The sequence below is a fragment of the Lissotriton vulgaris genome, chromosome 1_1 (assembly GCF_964263255.1).
Source record: "Lissotriton vulgaris chromosome 1_1, aLisVul1.2, whole genome shotgun sequence".
NCBI lineage: Eukaryota > Metazoa > Chordata > Amphibia > Caudata > Salamandridae > Lissotriton > Lissotriton vulgaris.
This window is the reverse complement of record NC_141685.1, coordinates 1,989,307,991-1,989,332,216: the sequence shown is the minus strand read 5'-3', so window position 1 is coordinate 1,989,332,216 and position 24,226 is coordinate 1,989,307,991. Positions and strand designations below refer to the sequence as shown.

General features: G+C 43.9%; 1 protein-coding gene across 1 annotated transcript in view; it reads left to right on the top strand.

Moving 5' to 3' along the window:
- Positions 1–24,226, top strand: part of CD36 (CD36 molecule (CD36 blood group)) — a 553,162-nt gene that overhangs the window by 157,366 nt on the left and 371,570 nt on the right. The window lies entirely within an intron of this gene.

The window sequence follows — 24,226 nt, the reverse complement described above, 5'->3', positions numbered from 1 at the left end:
TGCCATAGTTCAGAGTTCTGAGTTTGAGCCTTTTTCAATGCCTGTGCTTTGTTGTTTCCCCTCCATCAAAAACAAAAAAAATATATAAAACTGTGCAAAAATACAAAAAAATCAAAAAATGTTTAGAAAAGCAGTGCTTGTAAGACTGTCTGAAGCTTATTTCCACCTACTGCAGCTTCACTATTCTCAAAGTAAGTGAGGGTCGTTTGTGGACCTGACTGCATTTGAAAACAATGTTATATGGTACCTCCCTAAACCGCTTGACGGAGGCGCCCGAGGGGCGGTGTGATGGCACGGACTCGGAGAAGACGCTTGGCTCCGACCCCCTCCCCAAGTCTTATAGCACTGGTGTAGCCTGAGATCGCCCCCGACATAGGCGGCCGGCTCCCGGGGTCCGGCGGAACTTTTTGCCTTTTGATGACTCTTCTATTCTGGACTTTGTCCCACAATCCGTTTGACCTGAAGACACGCTGTAGTGGGGCGCCCCTTTACCGTTTTAGTTGCCATTCCGCCCGCTTTTGCTACACTGTGCCTCTTCCGCCATTCAGCTGTTTACCGCCCGCTCTTGCGACTACAGCGTCTCGCTCACCATGTAGTTGAGTTGCTCCCGCTCTTGCGGTGCAGCGATAGGCGACTGCCACAGGACTCTCAAAATGGCGGCCGGCTCTTCGGTTTTGGGCCTGGTCCACTAAAATGCCCCTGGGACACCTTGGAACTCGGACGCTTCCCTGATAGGGCTTGGGTCCCATTCTCGAAAGCGTCCCCTCAGCCGTGAAGATTCTACAAAAGTCTTGGGGGCCCCGACTCCCGCAGGCTTCTGGTGGGGAGCGGCTGCCATGTCTGCTCGTGGAATGGCCACGACGGAGCTACGAGATGGTAGTGCTCTCATGCTGACGCCAGCTTTAGTCTGAAACATCCAGAAACACTGTAGACTACCAATTCGATCAGTTCCGGTAGGGCCCCAACATGACCCGGTAGAGAAGAACTTGCCCTCCCCTCTTTGACTGATGGTTCTTGTTGCCTGTCCCCTCTGTTGTCATTTAACCGAACTTTTTGGACTGCTGAAAGGGGTTGTGTTCCGAACGCTGGTTGGTGGAGACATTTTGACTATATTCTTGACCTACGTTGTCGCGTAATGCGTTATATGACACGCCGCGTTAGCGCACCCGGAAGTGATCCGGGGCGCGGCGCGCAGCGCGTAACGTAAGCATAACAGGTCATGTGACTTGTTAATAAAACTTTTCATTGGTTCATTTTACTTTTGTTATTTTAATGATGAAAAGCTTGGTCATATGACCTAAAAATTACGCTTTTTATTGATTTCGAACTTTTTTTTTTATAACATATATGTTATAATATTCCAGGCTAATGTACTTTCCCGGAAAATTTACAACTGTCCTGCAAGTAAAATATATTCCTTTTTCGAGAAAAAGGGCGTTTCTTCGTTCCATGACGGAGCCGTTGAGTAAAAGAGACTCGGCCTGCTGTCTTAGTCGCCGATACTCCTGATTATCAGATTCTTATCGATCACTTTATGTTGCAGGAGTGGAAAACACAACTGCCCTTGACCATTTATCTTTACTGCATTCCTACATATTATACCTTTTATCCGTCATGTAATTGGACTGCTTTATTTCACTTGCCTTTTACTGATTCTAAAACAGTGACTAAAAGTAAAAACTTTACCAATGTAAATACTACTACCATGTTTTGTTTTAAAAACCTTTATTGTGAAAATGTCAGTATACAAATACGGGCCTATAACCACGTGGGCCGGCCACGGAGCAAACTGAAATCGTATATGATGAGGAGACATTTACATTATAGAGGAACGTAACGAGCGAGCCATTAGGTTGCAAGAACTAAGATGTCTAACAGTTGCGGAATCGGTGGACGTACATTTTGTAATTAAAATACGACAGGGCCACTTACAAAAAAGTTATCTAGATATACATTTGCGTGCAAGTACCATGGGTGACGTTAATTCGAACTTTCAATAGTACAGTAATAAATAACACATCAGAACTTAATATCAATAGGGATGTAGAAATATTCAATCAATTCTCGTCCCCGCCCGCCATGAGCATCAAAACTGCATTCATATCTCGTGATATCAAGGTTGTTCAACCAGTACACAACAAGGAGTTACGAGTCCCATTTATACCGGCGCCATTTTGGGCGAGGCCGGGGAGGTCCAAGATATAGTCAAAATGTCTCCACCAACCATCGGCCAGACCAGAACCCCTTTCGGCCCTTTATGCTACAAGATGGTGTCTTCCATTCAGAAAATATTGTTTGCAGCATTTTGAAAGGAAAGATAAACAGCCGTTCTCCTAGTGAGTCTCACATTGTTACATTTAGGAAGAATGTTGAAGAGTAATATGTGGAAAATCTGAAGCCATTTTTCTACAAACTCTCAATCAGCCTTGGATGGAAAAAAAAATCCTGAAGAATGTACAAACTGAAAACCAATTTTTGTCTGTATAGCATCAACAGCAACGCTTGAGTCAGCTTGGTGTCAAGCCGCCATTTTCATTCAATCAATAGCGTCCCCCTGCACACATTCAGGGACCTGGTTGTGTCTTCAGGTGAAACGGATTGTGGGACAAGAAGCAGAAAGGAAAAGGAAAAAGTTCCGCCGGACCTCGGGAGCCGGCCGCCTATGTCATGGGCGATCTTTGGCCACACCAGGGCAATAGTGAAGCTGCAGCAGGTGCAAATAAGCTTCAGACAGTCTTACAAGCACTGCTCAGAACTCTCAACGATGGCACTCAACATCCAGGACTTGCCATCCGGATCTTGGCGCCTTGTGCTGGTTCCGACCTATTCACACATCGGTCCACTACTGACATCACCTCATAAGCCAACGGGGCACCCCACACCGACTTTCGGCGCAGCATTGTAGGATGGCCACACCAGTGCGGCAACTTGCTGGACACAACCTCGGTGCCATCCGGATCTCGGCGCGTTCGAGTCACTGTACCGCAAAAGTGACCGGAACTCAGCTGAACACGCCGACTTTCGGCGCAGCATTGTAGGATGGCCACACCAGTGCGGCAATTTGCTGGACACCACCTCGGGCAATAGTGAAGCTGCAGCAGGTGAAAATAAGCTTCAGATAGTCTTACAAGCACTGCTCAGAACTCTCAACTATGGCACTCAACATCCAGGACTTGCCATTCGGATCTTGGCGCCTTGTGCTAGTTCCGACCTATTCACACATCGGTCCACTACTGACATCACCTCATAAGCCAACGGGGCACCCCACGTCGACTTTCGGCGCAGCATTGTAGGATGGCCACACCAGTGCGGCAACTTGCTGGACACAACCTCGGTGCCATCCGGATCTCGGCGCGTTCGAGTCACTGTACCGCAAGAGTGACCGAAACTCAGCTGGACACGCCGTCTTTCGGCGCAGCATTGTAGGATGGCCACACCAGTACGGCAATTTGCTGGACACCACCTCGGTGCCATCCAGATCTCTGCGCGTTGTGCTGCCTTCGGCCTACTGTAGCCGCAAGTGCGGACGCAACTCAGTTGGACGGCGAGTGAAAAGATAAGGGGCGCCGCACTGCAGCCGAGGAGCCTCCATCTTGGGGGAGACGCACAACCCCCACTGACTGACGCGACCTCACAGGCCAATGGGGCGCCCCACGCCGACTTTCGGCGCAGCATTGTAGGATAGCCACACCAGTGCAGCAACTTGCTGGACACTAACTCATTGCCATCCGGATCTCGGCGCGTTGTGCTGCCTTCGGCCTATTCGCACACCGGTCCGCTACTGACGCCGCCTCACGTGCCAACGGATTTTCTACGCTTTTTGTAGCCCTATACCGCATAACAGGTCATGTGACTTGTTTATAAAACTTTTCATTGGTTCATTTTACTTTTGGTTTCCTAAAGATGGAAGGCTTGGTCATATGACCTAAAAATAACACTTTTCATTGGTTTAGAACATTTTTTTTTCCCAAACGATGAAAGCCCCACCTTGTTTCTGGATGATTCAGACTGAAGCTGGCGTCACCATGAGAGCACCACCATCTCGTGGCTCAGTCGTGGTCATTCCGCGAGCAATCATGGCAGCCGCTCCCCACCGGAAGCCTGCAGGAGTCGAGGGCCCCCAAGACTTTTGTAGAATCTTCACGGCTGAGGGGACGCTTTCGAGAATGGAGCCCAAGCCCTAGCAGGCAAGCGTTCGAGTTCCAAGGTGTCCCAGGGCCATTTTAGTGGACCAGGCCCAAAACCGAAGAGCCGTCCGCCATTTTAAGAGTCCTGTGGCACCCGCCTATAGCTGCACTGCAAGAGTGGGAGCAACTCAACTACATGGTGAGCGAGACGCTGTAGCCGCAAGAGCGGGCGCAACTCAGCTGGATGGCCGCCACCTGGGGAGGCCCGTTCACGCCGCCTCCCCCACGCCCCCCCCGGGCCGCCCCACGCCAATTTTCGGAGCAGCATTGTAGGATACCAAAACCAGTGCGGCAGTTTACTGGACATCACCTGGGTGCCATCCACATCTCAGCGCGTTCTGCTGCCTTGGGACTATTTGCACAACAGACCGCTACTGACGAGGCCTCCCCCCGCACCACCCGGGACGCCCCACGCTGTTTTTCTGAGCTGCATTGTAGGATCCCAAAAACCAGTGCGGCACCCAGGTGACATCACCTGGGTGCCGTCCAGAACTCAGCACGTTGTGCTGCCTTGGGACTATTCGCACAAAAGACAGCTTCTGACCATTGTTGCTTTTTTTTGTCAAAAATGTTTAAATGTTTGTTACAGTTTTTGTTCCGTTCGTTATATTTAAAAGTTAATAAAGTTTTATAATCCCACTTTGTTGGAGTGCTATATATTTTTAAAAAATCGGGTGAATGGGGCCTTGAATCGGGTTATTGTCATGTGTGGGCTTTGCAAGTGTACTGCTACAGGATCGGACATTTCAAACTCAAATGCACGTTCTTTTTCTTACCTTTCCGAAGCATGGAGCGCAATAGCAGGCAGAGAAAGGGTGATGCAAGTGTTGAACACTGCCTGGCCTGGCAAGTTGCTGGCAGTGCCCCCCCCCCCGCCCGCTCCTGAAAGAGGACACACACACACCGCCGCCCCGAGTACTTCACAGATCTTTAAAAGACCATGCGCTTGTTCATGAGGCTTAAATGGTTTATCACCCCTTCTAGAACCCCTGCATCGACCCTCTGACGTTTCCTGGAAAAATTACCACGTAACACAATACCAAGCCTTGTCAGCTAAAACCCCCGAGGAATCGTGGGGCATATTATCAAGGGGGTTTATCTCCGCTTTTTTGGCTTTAAAAGCCAAGAAAGCGGAGATAAAATTATCTCCCTATTACCAAGCTGTCGCTAACACCAGTTAGTGACAGCTAAAAGGAGATAGCGACCATCTTGGGCCCCGCTTTGCATGTCAGTGATATTTATCACTAATGACATGCAAAGTGGGCGTGCCAAGATGTTAGCGACTGGAAACAGTCCCTAACATCGCTATCTCCTATTACCAACTTTTGTAGATATTCGCGCTAAGCGCGGATATCTCCAAAAGCTAACACCTGACCTGAGCAGTTCTTAGCCATGTTATCCAATGGGAGGTGGATAACATGGCTAAGAGCATTTGCTCGATAATGCATGAATATCGCTGACTTTTCAGCGATATTCATGCATTGCGGCCGTTTTTTATCGCATTTGCGATAAACCTTGCTAATAGCAAGGTTTATCTGCGATAAAAATCGCCGATGTGCGGCGATAATTTTTGTCTCTAAACAAGTTAGAGACAAAAATTATCGCTAGTTGTTGGTAATATGCCCCCGGGTTTTTGCTTGCAGAAATCGGGAGGCGGGAGACTAGCACTGAAATCAGTAGTCTCACGCCTGAATCGGGAGGGTTGGCATGTCTGGATTCTCTACAGCTGGGGCCATAAACTACATCCGCAGGGCTAGGTGATAGCCTGGGACCGGCCTGGCATCTAAAATGGTTGCCGTGCACGACAAAATTGTGGCATTGGAAAAAAGGCAAGATGGCGCAGACAATGTTTATCAATAAGGATTCATTTATAACAAAATATTTTATCGCACTGACAAATTGGCGGTCAACACTTCCTGATTTCCTTCGAATCGAACGTTAACAGACGTCACGCAGCAAAAAAAAAAAAAAGCTCACGCACAGCCGCTGGAAGACATGTATCAACATATATGAGCCTCCTCAGCCACCCTCAGAAAACATAAGGGATTAGGATACGTCTCCCGCACCCCCTTATACCTAGTAATTTAATTAAAACGAAGCACAAAATGGCGAATTCCCGTTTCGCTACCAGTTTGCGGCCCAGTTCGCGGCCCGTGAAGCGCTTCTACCGTGAAAAATAATTTTTTTTTTATTTTCCCCACGGGACCCTTTAATAACCCCAACAACATTCCTAGGGGGTCAAGAGGGGTATACCTTGCCCCCTTTCATTAAATTCCCCCTTCGTTTTTCACCTCTTCTTCTCTCTCGATCCTACCGAGAGATAAGATGGCGGCCGCTCCGGACTGTTTAGAATGTTGACAGACACCGGGGAGCCAATCAGCTTCGCATCGCAAAGTTCCGTTTCGCGAAAAGTAAGCGGACCGGAGCGCAGCCCGGAGCGCTGTTACAGATATATATCTTGTTTTGAACGTTAATTTCTCAAAATCCACTGGAGCACATATATTGAGACCTAGCAAAGGCATATCGGGCTAACAGTCCCTACAATTTTGCCAAGTTTCGTGCAAATCCATTCAGCCGTTCGAGCTAAAAGTGAGGCTAAAGGCCCTATGGAAATTAACATGGGAAAAACGCGTTTTGGGACCCCCCTTTTTTCTCGGCCCCCCCTTGACGAAACCCCCCCACATTTTCAGGGGCTGCTCAGAAACAAAATGTGCCATTTTCCTGAAAATTTCAGCCGATTCCGTCCACAAACGCCAAAGTTATCAGACATAGAATTTTCAAAACTCCCATAGACAAAAAATCCTAACTATATATACCTACTGGTGAGACGCCACTAGGTAATATATATATATATATATATATATGTATTACCTCCAGAGCGGTTCCTTCGCGGGAGTTTCTGCAGCGCTCTCGCATGTGCGGTATCCTGCGGCAGAACCAAGCCGCTAATTATCAACACAACTTTTTTCCCGACAGGGAAAACAACGGGTCGCACAGCCAACTTGGATTTAAACAGCAATCCTTTTTATTTCTTTCTTTTCAAAGGGCAACAGGCGCATTGATCTACGCGTTTCGGTGTCACTCCACCTTGCTCACGATCACCGGGTTTGCCCCACCCTCAAACATTTAAACACATTTTTTCCACATTTTTTTCAAAAATGAGTATTTCCTGTCACATGTTCTACTAAGGATTCTGGTCCTTGTAGTTTTACCGATTGTTTCAACAAAAAGGTATTAATGAAAGTGCAAACCAATCAACAATTTTAAATATAAAAGTAAATGTTCGGTGCATTAACTCATGCGCCTTCCAATAGGCTTATGTCTCAATCTTTGTGCTGCCTTCCCATAGGCTGACTAATACTGAAAATTGTCATTATACATTATGCATACAGTTCTGATTCAATTGTCTTTTCAAAGGTGCACAAAGCCATATGAACCTGGCGCAGGTGAGAATTGACTTATACCTGTACATAAGGAAAATTAAATTAGCAAAAGCATTTAGAGAAAAAACTTTGAAAGAGAGAAACACCATCCAATCAAAAACAAACGAGGAAAATTTACAACTCAAAGATGCAGAAGGTTTTCTGACTTTAATGAACATAACCCAAGATCCAATGCAAGAAGTGACAATGTCACAGGCTATTACCCAATGTGGAGCAGGATTGAGTGGAAAAAAACCGAAATCTAAGTTCTATCCACAACTGACACCCGGAAACAAGGTGGATCTGTTTCAAGAGGCAGTCATACAGGACTTGTACAAACTGAAATTGAACTATGGCCAAGATAATCTAACGAAAGAGGAACGACTGGCACTAAAAGATGACAAAATAGAAATAAAAGTTGCATCTGCAGCTCTTTGTTCGTCCAAGGTATTGGATCAGTGCCAGCCCACCTCGACGTGTGAATACAGCAATGGGCCGCCGCCAGGGGCGGCTTGTGACTACACAAGGGGTTTCGATTTACTACAATTGGAACTCACGGCCCGGCGTGCTCACTGCCAAACAGTTGAAAATGTATGCGGGGACCAAAGGAGGCTTTTGGGACTGTTATTTAATGAGGCACACAGCGCATTGCCCTGCAGGACTCCTGCCCACATGGACCTATTTTTCACTTTCTCCAGGCAATGCCTGCCCAGCACTGATGCAATCTGGAAGATGTAGTACTCACAGTGCTCCACCTGGTGGGCGATCACGTGATTGGACAGGGATTCCGTTTACGCCAATGAGAGAACAGCAGGAGCATTATGAGGCGCAAAGTTGGTTGTGCTTTTTGATTAGCAGAGGGCGTCTGAAGATGGCCTTTGGACGAAATGCATTATGCCTACATGCTGTCTACATTAAAGCCTCCTACATCGGATTCCCCGTGTGGCCTCTTCCTTTTGCTTGCTTGCTGAAGGGTTCTTGTGCATCTATTCGCGTCTGCTAGAGGCCCGCTAAGAGGCCCCATTTCCGCTAAGTGGGCTGGCTGCCATTTTGGTTCCTGCATCTGCAGCTCTCCGTTCGTCCAAGGTATTGGATCGGTGCCAGCCCACCTCGACATGTGAGTACAGCAATGGGCCGCCGCCAGGGGCGGCTTGTGACTACACAAGGGGCTTTGAGTTATTACAATTGGAACTCACGGCCCGGCGTGCTCACAGCCAAGGGGTTGAAAACATATGCGGGGACAAAAGGAGGCTTTTGGGACTGTTATTTAATCAGGCACACAGTGCCTTGCCCTGCAGGACTCCTGCCCACATGGACCTATTTCTTGCTTTGTCCGCACAATACCTGCCCAGCACTGATGCAATCTGGCAGATGTAGTGCTCACCGTGCTCCACCTGGTGGGCGATCACGTAATTGGAGAGGGATTCCGTTTTCGCCAATGAGAGAACAGCAGGAGCATTATGAGGTGCAAAGTTGGTTGTGCTTTTTGATTAGCAGAAGGCTTCTGAAGAAGGCCTTTGGCAGAAATGCATTATGCCAACATGCTGTCTACATTAAAGCCTCTTAAATCGGATTCCCAGTGTGGCCTCTTCCTTTTGCTTGCTTGCTGAAGGGTTCTTATGCATCTATTTCCGTCTGCCAGAGGTGCTCTAAGAGGCTCAATTTTCGCTAAGTTGGCTGGCTGCCATTGGTTCCTGCATCTGCAGCTCTCCATTCGTCCAAGGTATTGGATCGGTGCCAGCCCACCTTGACGTGTGAGTACAGCAATTGGCCGCCGCCAGGGGCGGCTTGTGACTACACAAGGGGATTTGATTTATTACAATTGGAACTCACGGCCCGGCCTGCTCATTGTCAAGAGGTTGAAATCGTATGTGGGGACCAAAGGAGGCTTTTGGGACTGTTAATAAATTAGGCACACAACGCCTTGCCCTGCAGGACTCCTGACCACATGGACCTATTTTCCGCTTTCTCCACGCAATACCTGCCCAGCACTGATGCAATCTGGGAGATGAGAGAACAGCAGGAGCATTATGAGGCGCAAAGTTGGTTTTGCTTTTTGATTAGCAGAGGGCGTCTGAAGAAGGCCTTTGGCCAAAATGCATTATGCCTACCTGCTGTCTACATTAAAGCCTCCTAAATCGTATTCCCTGTGTGGCCTCTTCCTTTTGCTTGCTTGCTGAAGGGTTCCTGTGCATATCAACATATGTGTATATATATATATATATATATATGTATTACCTACTGGCGGTTGCCAGTAGATAGTTATAGTTAGGACCTAGTTTCCATAGGAAATCCGCAACATTCTATTTGGAATAACTTTGGCGGCGGTCGACGAATACACTCGAAATTCTCCAGGAAAATGGCCTGCTCTACTCCGCTCCTTCCCTGAAAGTTTGGGAGTGATTCGTGAAGCGGGATCTGAGAAAAAAGGGTGGGTCACAAAATGTGTTTTCCGCATGCTATTTTCCATAGGGACCTTTCGCCAGGGCTACAGCCCGAACGGCTGAACGGAATTACACCAAAATTTGGCAAAAAGGTAGAGTTCGGTTTGCAGATTACCCTTTTTTAAAATGGTGTAAATCCGTTCAGTTATTCCTGAGAAATCAAAAGTAAAATCATAGATATATCTGTAGATGAAGTACCAGACTCTTTACTGTACACTGTACCTTACCGAGCACGAGCTTCATGCTAATTGGCTGTCAACACTCCAAACCAGGAAGTGTTGGCAGCCATCTTGTGCCTCGGTAGAACCGGGGCACAAGAAAGCAGTGAAACAAACATGCAAAGCACGCAAAGGGGGCAGGGTAGAAACACCCTGCCCCCCCCAGGCCTGCTCAGGGGGTCCCACAAGGACCCCCAAGGCCCCCCCCAAAAAATATATTTTTTTTAAATCGCAGGGTACGAAGTAAAGTACTCTGTACGGTACTCTGTACGGTACTCTGTGCTGTGCTCTGTACCTTCCCGAGCGCATACTGGAGCTTCCTGGTGGGCTAGTTGGCACCCAGGGACCTCCAGTATGCAAGGGGAATTAGTTCCCCCTCTGCAAATGCACCAGGGGGCTGCGTTGCAGAGAGGTGTAAAAAGGGGCGTGGCCTCATTACACCTCTCTGCAACGCAGCCCCCTGGCGCATACTGGAGGTTCCTGGCGGGCTAGTTGGCCCCCAAGGACCCCCAGTATGCAATGGGAATTAGTTCCCCCTCTCCAAATGCGCCAGGGGGCTGCGTTGCAGAGAGGTGTAATGAGGCCACGCCCCTTTTTACACCTCTCTGCAATGCAGCCCCCTGGTGCATACTGGAGGTTCCTGGTGGGCTAGTTGGCCCCCATGGACCCCCAGTATGCAAGGGGACTTAATACCCCAATTTAGAACGCACTACAGGGCGTGTTTGCACAGTGGTGAAGGTAGGGGGCGGGGCTTTAGGTGATATGTGTGCAAACATGCCCTGTGGCGCATTTTAAGTTGGGGAATTAATTCCCCTAGGGGCCAACTAGTCCAACAGGTACCTCCAGTAAGCGCCACGGAGCTGCATTGCAGAGTGTTGTAAAAAGGGGACATGCCCTTTGAACACCTCTCTGCAACACAGCTCCCAGGTGCATACTGGAGGTACCTGGTGGGCTAGTTGGCTCAATGGGGACCTCATGATTGAATAGGAATTAATTCCCCTAACTAAAACGTCACACAGGGCGTGTTTGCACACATTTCACCTCAGGCCCACCCCCTTGCTTCACTATTGAGCGAAATATTCCTCTAAAATCAGCCGAACTACGAATTCCGATTTACTCACCTGTCAGGAGAGACCTCAGTGCTGCATCTTTCAGCCCACTACTGATCCTGAAAAGTAGTTCTAACCATACTTACAGTAACTTGAATTTCCTTCCATGGGCTAACATTGACTGGTTTCACTTGGAAATTTTTCCAAGTGTGGAGTTTTGGAACTTTAAAAAAATCAACCGAATTCCGATTTACTCACCTGTTATCTGGAGAGACCTCGGTGCTGCATCCTTCAGCTCACTACTATTCCTGAAAATTACATTTAACTGAGCTTACCAGTAACTTGAATTTCTTTCCATAGGATATCATTGCCTGCTATATAAAATATATATAAATAAAAAAATAAAAATAATAATATATATTACAATTTCAATAAATTTAAAAACATTTATTTTCTATTTATATGAAAAATATGTAATGTAATTTAAAAAATAAAATATCTAAAAATAAATACTTTAAAACAATGTAGTAAATTAGTATAAAAAATATAACAATTAATACATTTAAAAATTATCATTTACAAAACCTTTGAAATTCACTGAAAAAACCATAGGTGTCAGCCACGTTATAGTTAGGAATTAGCATTTAAAAAACCTTAGAAACTCACTGAAAAAAAACATAGGTTTCAGCCAGGTTATAGTTAGGAATTAGCATTTAAAAAACCTTAGAAATTCACTGAAAAAAACATAGGTTTCACACATGTTATAGTTAGCTGGACATTTCACTCATACAAAACCATTGAAATTCCCCTGTCATAGTTCAGCTAACTGTAACTCGTGCGCCCGCAATGCACTGCTGATGACTTCACATATTACATCACTCATGACATGGTCAGTGACATCACTCATGACATCACTGATGACATCTCAAATTACATCACTGATGACATCACTGATGACATCATCCATGTGAAAGAGTGGCAGACCTCTTCTCAGCGTAATATAACCATTGATTCACACATTCAAAAATAGAAACTAAAAATTTCAAAACAATGGAGATACCAATACCAGTTACAACAACCTACTCAGTAATTCCAAGATCTATACACACATCCACTGATTCACCAACAGTCCTATACAGTCACTCATACATGTGCTCTCTCCTCATATCTACTCATCCATAGAGTTACTCGCACACATAGTCACACAGCGCCAAGAAACCGTCCGGTGTATGTTGCGCTCTATAAATCCTTTTTACATTACATTACATTACATTACACATGCAAACAAAGTATCACACATCCATTTACTTGCATATACAGTTATACACACACCACCACAATTACTTCTACAGAAACGTACACATACTTACTCTCTTAAACCATCACTTATAAAAACACATACTAATTTATACAGGAACTCTTCCAATCTCTCATCTCTCACATATACTCACTTATATACACAAATACTGACATATACTAGTTTACAACATATGTAGCCTGCCGCTTTGAGTATGCAAATGCAGGGGGGTACCACAGGTACCCCCCATGTCTACCCCCCTCTCGCCTTCACCATGGGGGCCCGCAGGGGCCCCCAAAGTAAAGACCGCATGCCTTTCCGTGGCGGCATTGCCGTCACGGAAGGCATCTGCAGGAAGCCATCCTAATATGGCTGGCGGTGTCTGGAAGACACCGCCAGCCATATGAACCCTTTTCCGCCCCGGCCGCAAGGCGACCGGGGCGGAAAAGCCGCAGACGGAAACCGGTCCCCCGCCATTGTAATATGGTGGGGGAAATTGGTGTTGGTCGGTCACGGATGGCGGACGGATCGCCACCGCCTGCATGGCAGTGGCGATCCATCCCCCATCCTAATCGGCCCCATAGTTTAGTATTTCAGAACACACTACATTAAACTTTCCAATGTCTTCTTCAAACTGATCAGTGCTAATCACTTTTCCATCTCCTCCAACATCTGTAATTGTCAAACTTGCACTTTCTATAGACTGCTCTTCTGAACCAAAATATCGCATTTCAATATCATCACACTTTTTTTGAACATTTGATAAAGAACCATATAAAAGACGTGTTCAGTTCACTTAAACATAATGCAGGACTTTTTACATAGTACAGATTCCTTACAAACTTCCTCATTTCTGAATGGTGTACTGCTAACATCCTCAAGTGATGAAAAACACTTATCCAAACGTTTCTTGAAAGACAAGCCAGAGAATGCCCATACTACTCAGTATATTTTCTTACATTACATGGATCTAGTCCTTGTAACAACTTATTCTTCTGTTTAATACTTTTCGCTGTATATTCTTGTGGCAAATTTCACATTATATCAATGGATTCCTGTTGAATACTACAAATACTACTACAACCCCACTTGTACACAAGAGCTTGTGGACGTTTCCCTTGCACTTCTTTAACTATTAACTCTACTGCACTTTTACCAACAATTTCCTCCTTTGGAAGAGGACAACCATCCTGAACTACGTAGCAATGACCTCCTGTATCAACTGCATATGGTAAACTATTTTCCTGGAAGTAACTTTCCTCAGTTAAAAAAAGGCTCAATAGTAGAAGTATGTCTCCAATGTCCACAAAAGATTTTGCAAAAGTTGGTTCTGTTCACAAGTCTCTTTTTTCTACTTTTGTCTTTCAACACTTTGACTATTTCCTCCAATTATTTTATTTTGTTCAAAATCAGAATGAATGACTTCTGTTTTAAATTGAAAGCAGTATCCACTATACTTTCAATACCCTGCTTCTCTTTGAATTGCAACACTTTTCTTTTAAATTTGCAGCATGTCTTCATTAAATTCAGAATCACTCTAGATCGAAAAAGTCTCTGATGAATTTCTTGAAATTGCTTTTGTCTCCTAGTAACAGATACTATTTCTTTATCATGTTTCTTTTTCCTGGTATTTGAAATTGAAGTCTGCTTCAGCTTACTTGAAAAATTCTTCTTTTTGCTTTGTGTGATGTTTTTCTCATTAAATGTTCGCAATATTTTTTTCAGAAATTGTCTTCTGCTTTTAGAAGAACAAACTGTTTCTATAGTACTCACATTTTTTTTAAATTCAAGACCTTTCCTTTTTTCAAACATCCAAACGAAATAATTACCGGTCGGCTTCCTTCGGCACTCGCATCAGCTGGACGCGGGAAGGCAAGATGGCCGCTGAAGCGCTGTAGGAGTAAGTCGCTGTTAGACCCCTCTCCGACCTACGCATAAACCCAGGCTTTAATGGAGCTATGAGAGCAGCATGCAACCCGTTTCTTGGAGTCAACAAGCAGGAAATACGTATGTGAGATTATTCCACGGCGGAATTGTTGGCCTCACACGAGCTCTTGTGAAAGCGAAATCAATATATATCAAGCTCCTCGAAGCATTCATGGCAGAGATGGCGACCCGTGGCAAAGATAAGCAGCAGCAACAACAGCCCATATCTGGCGGAGCAAACAAAGAGATGCTTCAGAAAGAAGCGGGAAGAACGGGTACTATTCCGAAGACAAAAGCACCATCTAATAGCAAAAGAACAACCCCTACAGTCTCCACGATAACCAAAGCACAAATGCGCAAGTTGGAGAAAGAGAAGGGGGCCGGCCAAAGCCAAAGCAAAGATATACGAGGCAGCAATATCACCCCAGCGACGCGGGAAATACCTGAAAAGAAGAAAAATGATATCACCTATCGGCAGCCGTCGATGACAGAAGTATTCAGCGCGAAAGTTCCTCCAGAGGCATCAGGATCAGATACAGCAACCTCGCTAAACACGGCAGTAGGGCCGATCGTCAGATCAGCTCAGAACGTCCTCGAGGACACAAGCGGAGGGGTTGCCAAGCAACCAGAGATCACGGAGCTCACGCTTCCCGCGGAACGCCGCGTAGCTGCTCAGCCAGACGCCGCTGAACGCGAACTGAAGCAGGGGAGGCAGAACGAAGGCCGGGACACAGAAACAGAGGTGAGAGAGACTGATGGCGGGGCAGGGATGTCAGGGATGTCAAATACAGGACAAATGTTAGAGGCCCTGATAGAGGTGGAGGCAGAAATACATGAGGAGCAGGCTCAAGCTCAAAGGAAAGATAACGCTGCGCTGGGTGAGGTCACTGCAAGCCCTAGACTGTATAACAACATGTCAGAGGTGGATCTTGCAGAAGGGGCTGAAGGGGACAGGTTTTTTTCTGTCCCGGAAGAATCTGAATCCACACTGGCAAGTAGCAATGAAGAGAGGGACTCTTTGGACTCATGCTCGAGCTCTGATGATAGCGGCAGTTCCAGGGGGAGAGGCACGCAAAAAAGGCGCAAAATGACATCCAGAAAGACATGCTCCCCTGGGAGCTCACATAAGGGTACTCAAAAGAAACTTGTATGGGATTACTCCGCTACCTCCAACATGTATAAAGAAGATGGGCAAGAGTCTCAAAATGATGGAGGGAAGTTAGATATAATGTTTGCCACATTAAAACAGATGCAAATGGAGGCCAGGGCTGAAAGTCGGAGGGCCAGGCATGATACTAAAAAAATCCAAGCGTCAATCAGAAAAATAAATAAAAAGTTCGAGGAAGTGGAGGAGAGAGTTATTGGAGTCGAAGAGAGAACTAGCAGATTAGAGGATGAGGTAAATGATTGGCAAACATCCAGAGAGGAACAGTCTAAGATCGTGGAAGACTTACAATGGAAGGTGGAGGACTTGGAGAATCGCCAGCGACGCAATAACGCCAGGCTCCTTGAAATAGAGGAAGGGATGGAGGGACAGGACCCCAGAGGTTTTGTCATCAAGCTACTAAAGGGAGCCTTCCCGGAGGTGCCATGGAACTGGGAACAAGAAGTGCAGAGAGCCCATAGATTCCCGCTTTTTGCAAGGAAAACTCACAGAGAGGGTTCAGGGGCTCTACCAAGGGCCATGTTAGTATTTTTTGGCAACTTCCTGGCAAGACAAGAACTAATGGAAAAAGCCAGGCCTGACTCTAAAAAAACGGTTGAAGGAATAACATTCTTTGCTAGACCTGACTTTTGTCATGTAACAGTGGAAAGGCGCTGGAGGCTCAGGCAATTGATTACGGCATTTCAGACTCAAGGGGCAGAGGCCTATCTAATATTTCCAGCAAAGTTAAAGGTTATCTCTGCGGGCCGCACAAGAATGTTTTTCTCTGAGATAAAAGCGGGGGAATTTCTGACTGAGCTAAAAGAGCAAGGGGGAGCCAGAAGGAAATAGGCAGGAAAGGGAACAGAAGATGCTTAAAGTTATGAAAGTATAAATGTCGGATAACTTACTGAGCCTGATAGTTAAGTACAGTATTAGACAAGAAGGGAGGAGAGGGGGAGCGACACTACAATGCTAAGTGGACACGCATAGGTCAGGAGTGACCTATTTGCCTGTCACAGGGGGGGTGGGGCAGCAGTCGGGGTGGGGGGGATAAGGGGGGGGTGGAAGAGACAAAGACATTGGTGAAAGGTGGTGGTGTAACATAGTACAGATTTGTAAAGCATGCAAAGAAGCAGAAAGAAAATGTACAGATAAAGATAGAATAGTAGCTGAGGTGTTGGTAAAAGCAAAACTAAATCATGGCAGTTAGGATAATGACGATTAATATCTGTGGTTTAAATAATAAGGAGAAAAGACAGAAGCTCTCTGCATTGCTGCGCTACTGGAGAATCGATATAACTTGCTTACAGGAAACACATGTAGCAGCTAAAGACAAATTTTTGTTGGATCAGATGGGTTTTGAGGTTCTTGCTAGCACGGGACAAGAGGGGAGAAATAAGGGGGTAGCAATTCTGGCTAGAAAAGGTGTCGTTAAAATTAAAAAGAAAAAGGAGGATCACGAAGGGAGATGGTTAATGCTAGACATAGAAACTGCCGCAGGAAGATGTACACTGTCCTCATTGTATGGGTCAAATGAAGATGAGCCCGAATTATTCGAATTTATTGACAGCGAATTAGCATTGTGGCCAGAACCTGTGATCTGCTGCGGGGACTTTAATATTAATGGATTGAATGGCCTAATAGGCATGAGGGGGGGTAGATATCAAGGGAGGAAAAAGAAGGTGCACAAAGCGGTACAAAACCTTGCTCATCATAATGCGTTGGTGGATACATGGGTGGAATTTAACCCTCTAGGAACAGGTAGCACTTTCTATTCAGCGCCACATCAAACAGTAGCCAGACTGGACTATTTCTTTATTTCTAGCTCACTAGTTAGCAGAGCCAAAATAGAATGTCTCCCCAGAATAATGTCAGACCACAATCCGCTGGTCCTAAGCTTAGCAGTGCCCCAAAAGACAGAAAGGATAAACTCGACATGGACGTTTGAGAGAGGACTGTTGAAGGAGGAGGAGTATATTATAAGAATGAAAGAATGGATAACCCAATTTTGGGATATGAATAGGTATTCAGCTTCAGCAGACATGGTGTGGGACAGCTTTAAAGCAGGAGTGAGGGGAGAGACACTAAGTTACACTTTGGTAAGAAGTAAAAAGGAAAAGGAGAAGGTGGAAGAGGAGATCAGAACCCTGATGAGCTTGGAAAGAATGCTAGTAGATGCAATAGGTAGGCAAGACCCCATTGAACAGATTCTGGTGACTATGGAAGTGCAGAAGTCAGAAACGGGGGTTACCCTGGCACAGAAAACAGCAAGGAAGTACCTAGCAAATAAAGAGAAATGCTATGAATTTAATGAGAGGGTCGGCCACTTGCTCGCAGTTAGAACTAGGCAAACGCTAGCAGCGGGTGAGATAAAAGAAATTAAGGATTGTACTGGGGCAATTATCAATAAAGTGGAGGAGATACAGGAGGTATTCAGAAGGTTCTATGAGGGGTTATACAAACAAGATATAAATAATGGAAAGATAGAGGTAGAAACTCTGGAATACCTCAGGCAAGGTCCACAGGATGGGTTGAGTATTGAAGAAAGGGACAAGCTAGATGCACAACTAACAGTCCAGGAGATAAGAGATGCGACATTCAGTCTACCATCCGGTAAAGCAACTGGACAAGACCAGATCCCGGTTGAATTTTATAAAACCTTTTGGGATGTGCTAGCTAAGGATATTTGGGCAATTTGTTGTTTGGCACAGGGGGGCAGAATAGTCCCTCAGTCTTGGGCGGGTGCGGATATAATAGTGATCCTGAAAAAAGATAAGCCCCCCACCGAACCAGGCTCTTACAGGCCGATCACATTGCTTAACGCTGATGCAAAAATATTCTCCAAAGCACTGGCTAATAGATTGAGTAAGGTAATAGAAAGAGTGGTCTCCCCTACACAACATTGCTTCATACCTGGCAAAGGAACTACTGAACACACTAGACAGCTGATTACCATTCTGGACGCAGCAGAGGCCTCAGGAGATCCTGTCGCGGCTATCTTTCTGGATGCCGAAAAGGCTTTTGACAGGGTCTCTTGGGCATACTTATGGAAGGCCATGGAGTGGGCTGGTATAGGTAGAGGATATATAACCGCAATCCAGGCACTTTACAAACACCCCAGTGCTAGGATACGTATTAATAGATCCTATTCCAATGCGGTACAGATTAGACGGGGGACTAGGCAGGGATGCCCAGCTTCTCCCTTACTATTTGCGATATATTTAGATCCCTTTTTAAGAAGGCTTACACAAAATAGGGGGATTACTCCAGGTACATTGCATGAGAAAGAGTACAAATTATTTGCCTATGCAGATGATGTGGCTGTTATAACACCGACAACAGAGGAATCATTGATTGAAATAGAACAGGAGGCAAGGAAATTCGGCGAGGTGTCCGGGTACCTAATAAACAGGGGAAAAACACAAGTAGTACAGAACAGATACACTACATTTGCAGATGCAAGAGTAGTTCCAGACACAAAATATTTGGGGGTTAGAGTGACTGCAGAGTTAGAAAAACTAGTGGAGATAAATATGGAACCCTTGCTAGGAAAGGTTAAAAGTAACATGGAGAGGGTTAATAATTTACACCTAACTCTTATGGGCCGAATTAATTTTATTAAAATGGTTACCTTTCCGAAATTTTTATATCTGTTCAGAGCAATTCCACTATTCTTTGAAGGCATATGGTTCAACAGAATAGAATCAACAGTAAATAAATTAATTTGGGCACAGGGGAAGACACGTAGAGCATACCGTTTTTTGACTTTACCACGAGAGAGGGGAGGTTGGGGTGCACCTGATTTTAAATCTTACTATTGGGCGACAGCTCTACAATACTCTAAAGGGTTATTAGGTGGAAGTGCTCAACGGAATGAGAGAATACGTCCAGCGAATGTTTATGAAGCACTTTTGGGAAAGGCGGCAGAGAATGCCTTAGTAACAACTGTGGACTATGCATACTTCAAACACACAAGATTTAAGACTCTAAGCGCAATATATAAAGTTTGGAGGGCAATAAAGAAAAAATTAGGATTGGGAAGGTATAACAGATATCTGAGGCTTTACATGAATAACGATCTTCCAGTAGAAATTTTTAGGGACACAGTTATGAAAGAGTGGGATGAAAAAGGGATCAAGAAATTGGGAGACTTAATGGATACAGGAGGAGGATTTTTAATGTTCCAAGATATACAATATAGGTATAAAATAGCTGGGAATAGCTTCTTCAAATACTTACAAGTGAGGAGTTACTTTTACACAAAACTGGGGGGAGTAGGAGTAATGACAAGTTGTAGGATAATGGACTATCTGGGAAGCAGCCTTTTGTGCTCGATTAGGCAGTTGTATGCAGAGCTGCAGGTTTACAAAACAGACGACAGAGAGAGATATAGTAACAAATGGAGCGAACAAGTAAGAGCCCGCCCAGAAGATCTACAAACCTCATTAGACCTTGGACGAACCATTTTGTGTTCAGCCACACTTCAAACTCAACATTATAAAACAGTCTATTCACTATATCACACACCTGCTAGAATTGCACAATGGGGGGGAACCACCAGCATAACATGCCCACGATGTAATTCAACAGGTGCCAATATCACACACATGTTTGCACAATGCCCACATTTATACACCTTAAAACTGGCAATAGAGGAGTTTTTGGAAAAGTCGTTGGGAATAAAAACTAAACTAACTGACGAATTGATAATATTAGGTATAAGTTCAGGAGAAAATATCATCCATCCAGAATTTTTATTTATGGTTACAGCAGTATTCAGGATAATTGTCGCAAAAGCTTGGAAAGAGAAATCAACACTGTTGTTTCAGATCTGGATGGCAAGATTACTATCTACATATAATTTAGAGAGGGCCATATATGATAGAAAAGGCAGAAAGGCAAGAGCCTTGGGGGGCAGGATATGGTTTCCCATTGATCAATGGAAAAGTGGAAAGAGTTAAAACCATGCTTTCTTTGCTTCTTTTGGTATTATTTGTGAAATTTGTACGGGCTATAATATTGTAATGTATGATGTATTCTATTCATTCTTACTTTGATTATTTGCATTTGTATAACTTTCTAAAACACAAATCTGTACATGGTTTAAAACTTTTTGTAATGGCAAAAATGTACTGGTTGTAACAGAAAAAAGGTGGGGGGGAAAAAAATCGAATAAAGACATTTAAAAAAAAAAAAAAAAAAAACGAAATAATTTCCTGAAAAACAAAAAATAGAATCTAATATTTTTCACAATTGTTCATTATATTAAAATAATAACATACAATTACAAAACTTCAACTAACGACTTCCAGATCCAGTGCTGCAACATGATGGAGCACAACTGAGGAGCACTAGGATGACAGGTAGTACCACAGAACATTCAGAAAGTATTTTTTTTTATTTTATTTTTTTAATATTTATTTAGACAACTTCCTTAGAATTGAATATAAACTTTTCACCACAGAATTAATACAATCATATAAAAAGCAAAAAACACATAGACGAGGGAACAAAAAACGAAGAAAAAAAAATTGCAAAAGAAGATAGGTTACTTTTTCCATAAAGAAAAATAGAAGAAAGGGGAAATTGAAAAAGAAAAATTTTAAGGGGATTATAGCTATTATATATATACATATACATATGACTGCACATACCCAATTTAAACCATTCAATTTGAAGTTGCCGAGGCACTCCAAGCCATGATATGAGCCCAAATTTTTTCCCCTCGCTTTTTAGACTTCACCCCCCTAGTGGCATAAATTGCTATCTCTGAACTACGTAGCAATGACCTGCTGTATCAACTGCAAATGGTAAACTATTTTCCTGGAAGGAACTTTCCTCAGTTAAAAAAAGGCTCAATAGTAGAAGTATGTCTCCAATGTCCACAAAAGATTTTGCAAAAGTTGGTTCTGTTCACAAGTCTCTTTTTTCTACTTTTGTCTTTCAACACTTTGACTATTTCCTCCAATTATTTTATTTTGTTCAAAATCAGAATGAATGACTTCTGTTTTAAATTGAAAGCAGTATCCACTATACTTTCAATACCCTGCTTCTCTTTGAATTGCAACACTTTTCTTTTAAATTTGCAGCATGTCTTCATTAAATTCAGAATCACTCTAGATCGAAAAAGTCTCTGATGAATTTCTTGAAATTGCTTTTGTCTCCTATTAACAGATACTATTTCTTTATCATGTTTCTTTTTCCTGGTATTTGAAATTGAAGTCTGCTTCAGCTTACTTGAAAAATTCTTCTTTTTGCTTTGTGTGATGTTTTTCTCATTAAATGTTCACAATATTTTTTTCAAAAATTGTCTTCTGCTTTTAGTAGAATAAACTGTTTCTATAGTACTCACATTTTTTATAAACGCCCAAGAATCGGGCTAGCCACATTTGAAAACTAGAAGAATCATTCTCATTCCATCGTGCAGTGAGTATAATTCGGTATACCGTGGCTCCAATGAAAAGAATAGCTTCCTCTCTATGGTTCAGGTTTAACCTGCCATCATATCTGAGCATACAAATAGCGGAAGATATGGGCAATTCACACCCAAAAACCTCTTTCCAAAATTCCCATATCATTTTCTTTAGTATTGTTAATTTGGTGCAATCGTAAAACATATGTAAAAGCATTGCTCGACCCTGATTACATCTGGGACAGAGGTCATTAATTCTTTTCCCCCATACATAAAGTTTTGCGGGGGTATAGTAAAGATTATATAATGTTTTATACAGTTGCGCTTTTAAGTTGGTGGATAGTAAGAATTGTGATGCAAGAGCCAGAACCTTATCAATATCTATATCTGGATTATCCAGTCTTGTTGCCCAGGCTACTTCGGTATGTTCCATATCATCAGGCGACTTTTCAAGGAGGGTAGAATAAAAAGTGCCAATTCTGGTAGATGGTCTAAGAATATCTTCTATTAGACGTATTCTATCCCAATTTATGCGGGGCAGCTGACAGTATAAACTTGTTCTTATTTGGCAAAATTCAAAAAAGTCTGTCGCAGATATGTTAAACTGATTTTTCAGGGTGGCAAAGCTGCAGTTCTTGTCTACACCAAAAAAGTCGAACATGGAGACTATCCCCTGTTTTTCCCAGTTAGCTGGAGTTCTATCATTTACACTTAGTGGTAGTACCGATGAGTGCCAGAGTGGAGTATATCGGGTTAATTTGGGGATTTGTATGTGTTTAGTAACTTTTGTCCACACTTTCCATGCTCCATTTATTATTTTAAACGTAACTTTTTTGAAGTAGATGGGCTCGAGTTGTCTTAGAAGTAGTCCTCTGGCTTTATGACCCAGGGCCAGTTCATATATTGATGGGATGCCCCCTACTTCACTGCTACATGCTATGTTAATCATCGGGGCGAACTGTTACAGGTAGGCTGCCCAAAAATAAAACAGAAATTTGCGGTATTGCGAGTCCCCCTCTATCAAATGGCAGAGATAAGAGTTTTATTGATCTCCTGATCTTACCATATTGCTACATAAATTTAGAGATCTGGGAGTCAAGAGTTTTGATCAGGTTGTCCTCCACTATTATGGGAATCGCTCGGAATAAATACAATATTTTAGGAAAGATAGTCATTTTTTATATAGTTCCCTCGCTCTATAGTAGATAAGTGTAGACTATTTACTCTTGTTAAATCTTGTTCAATTAAATTAATGAGGGGTTCATAGTTATTTTTAGTGATATTTTGAATTTCAGCCGATATGCAGACCCCAAGATATGTCGCCTTCTCTGACGGTCTAGAGTCAATGCAATGTATGTTTTCTGTACATAATATGACCGTTTTGTTTTTGTTAAGAGAGTAGCCTGAGTAGGACCCAAATTGTTGCGTGATTGCCTCAATCTCAATTATATCTACATCAGGATCAGGTGTTAAAATGGCGACATCGTCGGCGTAGAATAAGACTTTGGTTTCAAACACTCCTGTCACCATTGGCTTAATTCTGGTATTAGCTAAAATTTCCAAAATCAGAGGATTGATATATAGGGCAAATAAAATCGGGGCGCACGGGCATCCCTGTCGCGTTCCCCTTGAGATGCAAATACTGCCCGATTCGCGTTCCATAATTTGAAGCCTAGCCTTAGGATCAACATACATTGCTTTTACAGATTTAATAAAGCCTTGTCCAAATTTGTAGTGTCCTAAAATAGCCCACATAAATTACCACAACACTCGGTCAAATGCTTTCTCGGCATCAAGGAGAATCATTGACATCTGGCCGCCCACTGCTGACATAATATCAAATAATGCAATTGCTCTGCGGGTGTGGTCGGTGGTACCCTTCCCGGGAATGAAACCATGCTGCCACGGGCTAACCAGATGCTCAATGACTCCCCCTAACTGATTGGTCAAAATTTTCGAGTACAGCTTAGAATGAGAATTTATTAATGATATTGGGCGGTAAGATGCTGGGGAATTGGTTGGTTTTCCCTTTTTAGCGAAGATGATAATATTGGTATCTTTCAAAGAGGTGGGTGTATTTCCGTTCCACTGTACCCCTAGAAAAAGATCAAGCAACATTGGCAA